The following is a 9,049-nucleotide window of genomic DNA, read 5'->3' as shown; positions in this document are numbered from 1 at the left end:
TTCTATTGTCTTTTATTTTTCTTCATCACCATCCTGATCTCTTCACCTATTTCTCACATTTATAGGTCTTTTTTTCTTATACCTTCCCAGTCACTTTTCTTCCAACACATCTTTGATAATTACTATATTCATTGTGTCCTCTTGCTTTTTGTTTTTACTCTTCACAGATTCCTTTGTTTCACTGAGTTATATAGCTGAATAATGTACAGATACCCTCTAACACTGATCCATATCTTTTTGTACAGTCCCAGATACCTCAAGGGCACATCAAAACTCAAACATGCAGTTTCAATATAGAATCAATGCAGTATATACAGATCTCATTTTCACTTTCTCAGGTGCTCACCACTTCTTCAAAAGTCAATTCTTCAGAGAAGTCTTACTTAATTACTCTTCCTCAAATTCTCTGTGCCCTTTATCTGCTTGACTTTTCTTCCTAGCATCTGTCACTACTCTCTTTGTATTTATTTGCATGGCATTGGAAGGCAACCACAAAAATATAGGCTTCTTGAAGGCAAGAACTTTTTGCTTTGTTCACTGCTGAATAGCCAGCACGTAGAACAGTGCATGGCAAATAATAAGCACTAGATAAATATTTGAGTGAGTTAATGAATAAGTGAGTAAGGAAGTGAACACATGCATGATTTATTCAGAATCTGTCATTCTGGTTCAGAACCTTAGAGTTATCCTTGAGTTCTTACTATCTCAAAGCTCTACTCTATATTCTGTTGTATGAGGGTAAGGCTAAGCTAATGTAATAAATGGGGCCACTAATAGTTCAGTGGCTTAAAGAAGGTAAAAATTTGTTTCTCAATTCGAATGTAGGCTGAATGCTTCAGGTGAGTAGGCAGCTGCATTCCCCAAAGTTATTTAGAACATTGGTTATTTCCATCATGTTGTTCCACCATACCCATAGGGCACTTTCATCATCTGCCCAATTAAAGCTGGACTTTCGTGGGTTCTAGCTAATGGGAAGGCAAAAGAGAACATAAAGGAAGCACATCCCCAAGGCTAGAATAACCTACATTATTTCTGCCTAGATTCTGTCGGCAAGGATGAGGTCATGTGCACCCACCCTCCAACCTGTAAAGGAACCTAGGCGACATGGCCAATCCATGTGCTTATGAAGAAATGGAAAACAAATGTTGATGGGCCACTGCCAGTCTCCTCCACATCAGTCAATTTCTCAGAATATCTCTCAAACCAATGCTTTTCTTTTCTTCTCATGCTGCCTATAAAAAAGTCCATCCTTTGCCTGAAACCGCTATGCTCCTTGACTTGCTTTTTTTCTAGCCTTCAGTCTTTCATCTCACAAGCCTATCTCATTCCAAAAACCAAATGACTTCTCCAAATTATAACTATTTTTAGTTCCTTGTCTCAGAATGCTGTGGTTAACAATTCCTACCTATGCGAAGTCTGAATTATTTGTTATGGATTTCGGGGCTCATCAGCCTCCACGACTTCACAAGGATAAAGGGTAAAAAGATAAAGGAGTCCAGCACATATTACATATACTAGTCCACATTCATAGGTCTGTCTTTCCTAGAGTGTTTTTTTAGAAAGGAGACTTAAATTTTCAGTTATATAACATCACAATATTTTTCTTTTTCTTCAAGGCCCAGGGTATAAGTGACTTTCAGATCAGTAGTTGATGATGGAACTTAAAAGTCACAAAATAAACCTATGACCCGGACTTGGCTTAAAAACAAATCTGTATCATGAGAGCATTAATATAAGCAATTAAATTCCCTCAAATAATAGTTTCTCTATACACCTTCTGTAAAAGTCCATTTTTAAGGCAGAAGTACTCATTATGTGTTCTGAGGACCTCTAAAGGGGTGTCCCTGAAACTTTTTCAGGAGGTCTAGGAGGTCAAAACTCTTTTCATAATAATGCTGAAAAATTATTTACCTTTTTATTTTCATTCTCTCACAAGTGGACATGGAGTTTTCCAGAGGCTACCTGATGTGTGATATTGCCACAGATTGAATAACGAAGCAGATATGAGAATTAAGCTCTCTTCTATTAAGCCAGATACTTAAAAGATTTGCAAAATTAGAAAACTCTGCCACTCCTCTCACTAATTTTTTTGTTTTGTGACCTATACTTATTTTTCATTAAAAAGTTATTTATGGTAGGGCGCCTGAGTGGCTCAGTCATTAAGCGTCTGCCTTTGGCTCAGGTCATGATCCCAGGGTCCTGGGATCAAGTCCCACATCGGGCTCCCTGCTCAGCAGGAAGCCTGCTTCTCCCTCTCCTCCTCCCCCCACTTGTTCTCTCTCTCTCTCTTTCTCTCAAATAAATAAATAAACAAAATCTTTTTAAAAAAGTTATTTATGGTAATATGTTATTTTAAATGAATAATAAATATTGCAAAGTCCTCATTTTTAACTTATCATACAGCAAATATTAATAGATATAATTCAGATAAACAAAAGCTTTTTGAGATCATCAATAATTCTGCAGAGTGTAAAGGGGTCCTGAAATCAAAAAGTTTGAGAGTCACAGCTTTCAGGGGATAAATTACAGTTTTGCTAATTTATTGCATTCACTGGCGTCACGATTCAGCATCTCTCCTCAATTCCTGGAAGTAAGGAGAGTGGGCATCACTGAAAATGTTTATAAAATAGTTTCCATTCTCTGATCTAATACAGTCCCCACTGAAGTCATCAAGGACAGAGCATTGCTTCTTTGATGTTCTGCTCTTAAACGTATGAAGGAAATAAGAAGGAATTGAGAATTGTGCTGAGAAACAGGTACAGAGGTCATTATGAAAACGGGCTCTGTGGACTCTCATGCATAACTAATGACTGTAAAGTGCTTTACAGATAGAAAAGTGTCATGTCATGGCAGAAACTACCACTATGCATCTTTTGCTCTAGGAGAAACTGCCTCCTTTCTTGATATTCCTTATGAAGAAGATTTAAAATATTCTTAGTCTGTGTAGTGATTCTGGAAGATTTCAACTTGAATAACCAAAACAACATTCATGATGAATAACATTCGTCATTTATACTCTTGGACCATCACTCAATTCTGTAATGTTACAGATTCTATTCTGATGCTAGCCACTTAGCTTTGCCCTAGAGAAAACTCTACACCATGGCCAAAGGCTGCCATAATACACATTACAAATGCATACATTTATCCACAAGAATGATTTCATAGAGTCCATCGCCACTACAAAATGAAAACAAATAAACAAAGCATCACTCAAATTCCAGTAAATAATTCAATGGAAACAACTTCCTATATGTTGAGTCAGCATTATATAACCAGGTTTGGTCCCAGGTCTTGGTGTAGAGGAGCTACTGGATTTGCCTGGAAGGAGTATTTCTGAACTATTAGTTAAATAGGGGTTATTCCAAAAATTCTAAAAGGTGGTGGTGGGGGGTGCTTTCAGGCCTTTTTAAAAAATAATACATCTATTTTTAAAGTCAGTTCTAATCCAGCCACTTCATATACTCATTTGCACCTGCAAGACTAACATTATCTGGGCTTAGACGTGATGGAAACTACTTTTTAGGTCATTTAGCCCTAGCATACTTGCTATAAAGACATTGCTGGGTGAAGTATCTCCAAGCCCTGTTTTGCACATGACACATAAAGACATTTTCCATTAACATTAATGAGACCTATGAATCCATTGATGGGATAATAGAACTAAAGAAGGTGAGGTTTTATTGGTGATATACCATCTTTCATCCAAGTGCTTAACTTCTCATAAATAGGCAGAAATTTGGCTGTACATAAAATTCAAGAGTGACTACTGTCTCTGAAGTTGTAAAGACTTCAAGGATACATCATAGTTTTAAAAATATGAAATGTACATTGATACAAATAGAGAATTCTAAGTAGTGATCTCTAAAATATTTCCATGTATTACTGTAGAAAGTGAAGAATTTCAGAATTTACTAAGCATTTTCATTCTCCAGAAACTGGTAATCTATGTGTTCCACATTTAATCATTTTAGACATCAGCATTCATTGTTAGTAGAAGCAATTATTGCATTTTACAAATAAAGTCACCCATCTTGTTTTATGAATTAAATCTTAAATGTATTTGGGTTGACAGGCTATTTTAATTTCAAGTATTTCTTTTTGAGAACTGATATCCCAGAATAAAAATTTTTGACTATTGTTATAAAATGTTAAATAACTAGCAGGTATATATTTTGAGTTTAAAATGAGATTTTTCACTATTTGGTCCATAAGTATTTTTCCCTTTATTGCTTAAGATACACTGTTCTGTTTCCTGCTAGTCCTCTCCTAAAATAAAATACACTTTTTGCTTTGCTAAAGTTATTTTTAAAGTAAACTTCCTGTACATACTAAAAAACAAATTAATAGTTGTTCTAATAAGTAATCATTGAAATTTTTAAGACAAAAAGTGTTTTTACTTAGGTGTGGGCATTTTTTTAATGAAGGAAAAGAAGACTTATTTAAAACTAATTAAGAATATAGGTAACTTATCAAAATAACTGCAGGATAGAACCTGCATTAAGTAACATTTTGCCAATCATACCTTTGCCGTGCACTGAACAGCTAGTTTACTGCTATTACAGGACTATGAGCAAATAGATATAACATTTTGTAGAAATATTAATTAAAAAGTTACTAGGAAAAAGTAAAATCCTTCATAGCCCTTAAAAGTTAATTCCCACCATATTTTACTTTATCATATTCAGTGGCCTGTCTAGTATTATCTCCATATACCTGCTAAGTATAACAAGTTTCAAACAACACATTGTATTTGTGACAGGTCAAAATAAACAGCAACCCTTACCCATGAGAACAAGACAAGTCAGTGCCTGAGTACAGTTAAGAATTATTTTCTGGAGAAAGAATATTTTTCCAATCTCCTTACTGAAATTCGTCAATTTCATGAAACTTGGGTTTTTGTCTTGCTTTGTCTTTTTTTCATCTAACACACAGTTGTGAGGCTGAGACTAGGCAGGGAAAGCATGATATGGATTTGTGGTGCCTCCAAAGCTGGGAGATGGTGGTGTTTGTATTACCACCACATTAAGCACATAACCAAATTACTCTCACCCACATCTATGATTAGTTTTCAAACAGAGGCAATATTATCTATTCCATGCCAGTGACACACACATACACAGAATGTTGTTTGCAAACTACAAGAATAGTGAATAACAAGATGTAACTAGAAACTCTCCCTCCTTTCTGAAACAAGAGAAAAATCCCATAGGGAAGGACCAAAATTATAATTAACTTAACATCAATTAATCTGAAATGCAAGCCACAAATCCTTGATTATAAATCCCCAAGTTTGGCTATTTGTCCTTCTAAAAAAGAGCACTGCAAGCAATCCCTGTCCCAGTGGTCCCCTTGCTCCCAAGGGATGGCAGTGCCAGCTTCTCTGTGGTAGAAGCCAGCTGGAGGATCAAGGAAGACCCATGGTTTGCCCAATGAAGCGGTCACGAAAACACTGGAGAGTCACGTCACTTCTTTGTGCTCATGGGGAAGGAAAGGGCGCTCCGCCGCTCTGGGACACCCTGTCCAAGATGGTGACGCATCTTTCTCGGTCTACTGAGAGGTGGGGGGCGGAGGGAGCAGCTTATTACTGCACTAAATGTTTTTATTGATCGCCCTTGAGTCAGAGCTCACTGACCCCGCAAACCATAAATGGCTATAGCGCAGAACTGCCATTTCCAGGCAGCAAGAAGATATACCGGATTAGTCCAAGACACCTCGCCCTAGGCTTTCTCCACAGTCCCTCCACCCACTCCGCCTCCGGGGTTCAGAGTAAAGAAAAGGGCAGCAGCGGGTTTCCCCTGAGGCCCTCCCGGGGGGCCTGGATAGAGGCGAGGAGGCAGGACTGAGTTGCGGAAAGCGCTCTCCCTCGCGGTGCCGGAGCGGACAGCTGGGCGCTGGTGCACACCCCCACCCAGAGCTGGTGGCCAGAACGCGAAGCGGCCGGGGCGCGGGTCCAAGAAAACAAATGACTGTTCTGCAGCATTCCCATTAAACAATAAAGCAAGCTGTAAAGCCTCAGGTGCTGTGTTTGTTGTGCCGTCTGTGCTGAGCGGTGGCTCCGGCAAGGGTGAGCGGAGCGCACTGGGCCGGGGGAGCGCCTCTTCGGCTGATTCCAGGGAAAGATAAGGAGCCGCCGAGCCACCAGCTCTGTCTAGACTCGCGACCTCACAAGTCAAGCGCCTTGTTTGGATTAGCCCTCCAGATCTGCCAACCTGATCAACTCCTGAAAGAGAAGGGCCCAGCAACACCCTTTTTTCCTCTCACGGACCACGATTGTCCCTTCTTTAAGGGATCAAGGGTTGACTTGCCTGCAGGAGTCGCGGGGCTGGTTAGACCAGTGTCGGTCCCCGCTTCTTAGCGCCCACCCACAGGAAACGCACCAGAGGGAAGAACCACCAGGAAGATCGGCAAAAATAAAAGTAGCCATCTCAATCAAATCCATAAATAACACCACCCTGAAATAAACACGAACTTTCAATCAATGGAATGGAAAGAGGATCCCAGGCAAGGAGAGGGCTAAGTAGAATCTCCCACAGGACTGTCTTAAAGTGCCTTTCCCCCCCACCTGGCGAAAAGCAATCTTAATCCACATCTTTTTCTCCAAATCTAGGCGTCCTTTTTTTGGAGGGGTGGAGGGAGGGGAGAAGCTTTTCTTTTTAGAACGCTTTGCTTATCATCGCCGAGCGCTTTTCCAAAGGATAATTAGGCAGAAAGATTTGGAAAATAAATTTATTTAAAAAAATAAGGAGTCACGTAGTCTTAAGTGTGGCTCTGGGGAGAAACTGGTTTCTCCAAGGCACAGAAACTGGCTTCTCAGAGCTAACAGCTTAAGCGCCATAAAAATTAAAGGATGTGATAGTAACAATGCTCACAGCAAACACTCAGCAGCGTTCCCTCCCGCCCCTCCCCCTCCTTCGCTCCCTGTGAACCAACTTCTCTGTCTACACTTCAGAAGTCTCCGGGAGGTGTGGAGAGATCCTCCATCACGACTTGGGACATTGTAAGCTGTGAAGTTTATGTTTGTGGCGCCTGGGCTCAAACAGCCATTCAGTGGCTTGCTCAGTTATCAAGAAAACAACAATCAGAAAAGATCAGTAAACAGAATCGGCTGCCAGCGCCCTGAATTAACCACTTGCATTTTAGTTTAAAAACGTTGACCCACACTGTACAAGTTAATTGTTTTTATTTTAAATAGTTAATGAGAATTCAAGATTTGGGGGCATTTTTGAAAGTAACACTTTTTAAATAAATGCACACACACACAAAAATGCTTTACCTTTTTCTCCCTGCACGTCCCTCCAAAGAAAATTTGACTTGCCTTGTTGTTGTGACTAATCTTTGTTGATTAGCAGAAAGGAAGTAAATAGCCCTTAATGAATAAAACTCAAGCATAATTTGGGTTATAAATCTCCCTTACAAAAATTGACTAAACTTTACAAATAAGAAAATAAGTACTTTCTGCTTAGTTTACTTGTACTAGGGGTGGGATTAAAAACCCAAACTGATTGAGTTCTGTCCAAATTTAGCTCTTCTGGTGGTTTGGACAGAATTTTTAACTTTTTCCTTCTTTTCTTAAGAAAATGGAAAAGACTAAATAAATCCACATGGGATTTACAAGAGATATTTCATTGAGAACGATCTTATGGCTTAAAGATTCAAGGTGCTAGGGAAATGCCAAGTACTTGTAGGTACCTTAAAAGCACATTGTCTTATAGCTAGTAGTCGAAAGACCAAAAAAGAGGTCAATGCACTGAGTTTAACAAGCTTATTAGGGTGAATAGCAGCAGAGTATTACAAAGTCATCCAATCTTGAATTGCAAAAAACAAAAACCAAAACCCAAAAAAACCTGTGAATTGGTAAGTGGGTACACACACCCACGAAGAATGTCAAATAACCAGAAATGTTATTTCAATGAAGAAAAAAGTCTCTTCAAATATGATTCTAACGTAGAAAGGACCTTTTTTAATGGTAAGGAAAACCAGGCCCATTTAATGAACAGGAAAGAGAGACGGTAGACTGAAATAGAAGATGTTATTGCTCTGAAACAATGGAGGGGGGGGAATCCTGAGTATCGATATTGATATGGATTGCCTGATTTAAGGAGAGCATCCTGGATGTTTTTAGGTGCATTGAGTTCTAGCTTGCAGAAGCTGAAGGAAATGAGTCATAATGTCCAGAAGGAAGAATTCAGAGTAATGAGGGGAGGGAGGATCAAAGATAATAGCAAACAGGAGGAATTTCATTAGAAGAGCACAGCTCAAAGCTAGGTCTCCAGAGGTGTGCAGGGAAAAGGAGAGTATGTGTAAGAGATGGTTTGCAAACAAGGAGACATTTCAGCTACACATTTTAGAGCACATGCTGAGGAGTCTAGAGGGGAACACACCTTTCATATGAATAATACAAGAACTAGAATGCTATCGACCCATCAATCCATTCTCAGCCATCAGGCAACAAATATCTTGAATCTAGCGAGTGAAACCAAATCATTCATCACTCCTCTCCCAAATTACTGTACTTAAATTCAAGCTGTGGACCTCAGAAAAGTCTGACATCTAAATATGTAAAACATCACCTCCTTCCCCCACCCCCCTAATCTTAGGAATAAATGTCAGAATGAGAAAGCATCACAAAGATGTGTGCCTCACTTAAGTCCCTCCATTGCATTCAAATCCTAAATAAAATTTTCCCATCTAACCTCTACAGAGTCCACCAGAGGCTATGGCTGGGGAAGGGCATTTAATGGTTTCCAAACCAGGGCTTGGGCGGTCAGTAACTTTGCAGACACCAATATTCACGTTATACCTGCCATCTTTGCAATTATCAGTTAGCCATCCCAGGTATGATGGGGAGAAAAAGGAAAACTGAAAAGGCAGGCAAATAGAAATAGTGAAAAGAAAGGTAAAAGAGCCAAGTCTGATGGGAGACATTAGAGAGAGACGGGAGAGGGGAGAGATAGAAATAGATAGAAGATAGAAGATAGATAGATAGATAATAGATGATAGATAGATAGATAGATAGATAGATAGATAGATAGATAGATAGATAGAT

This window comes from Mirounga leonina, unplaced genomic scaffold (genome assembly GCF_011800145.1).
Source record: "Mirounga leonina isolate KUSES-001 unplaced genomic scaffold, KU_Mleo_1.0 Mir_98, whole genome shotgun sequence".
Taxonomy (NCBI): Eukaryota; Metazoa; Chordata; class Mammalia; order Carnivora; family Phocidae; genus Mirounga; species Mirounga leonina.
This window is presented reverse-complemented; position numbering follows the sequence as displayed.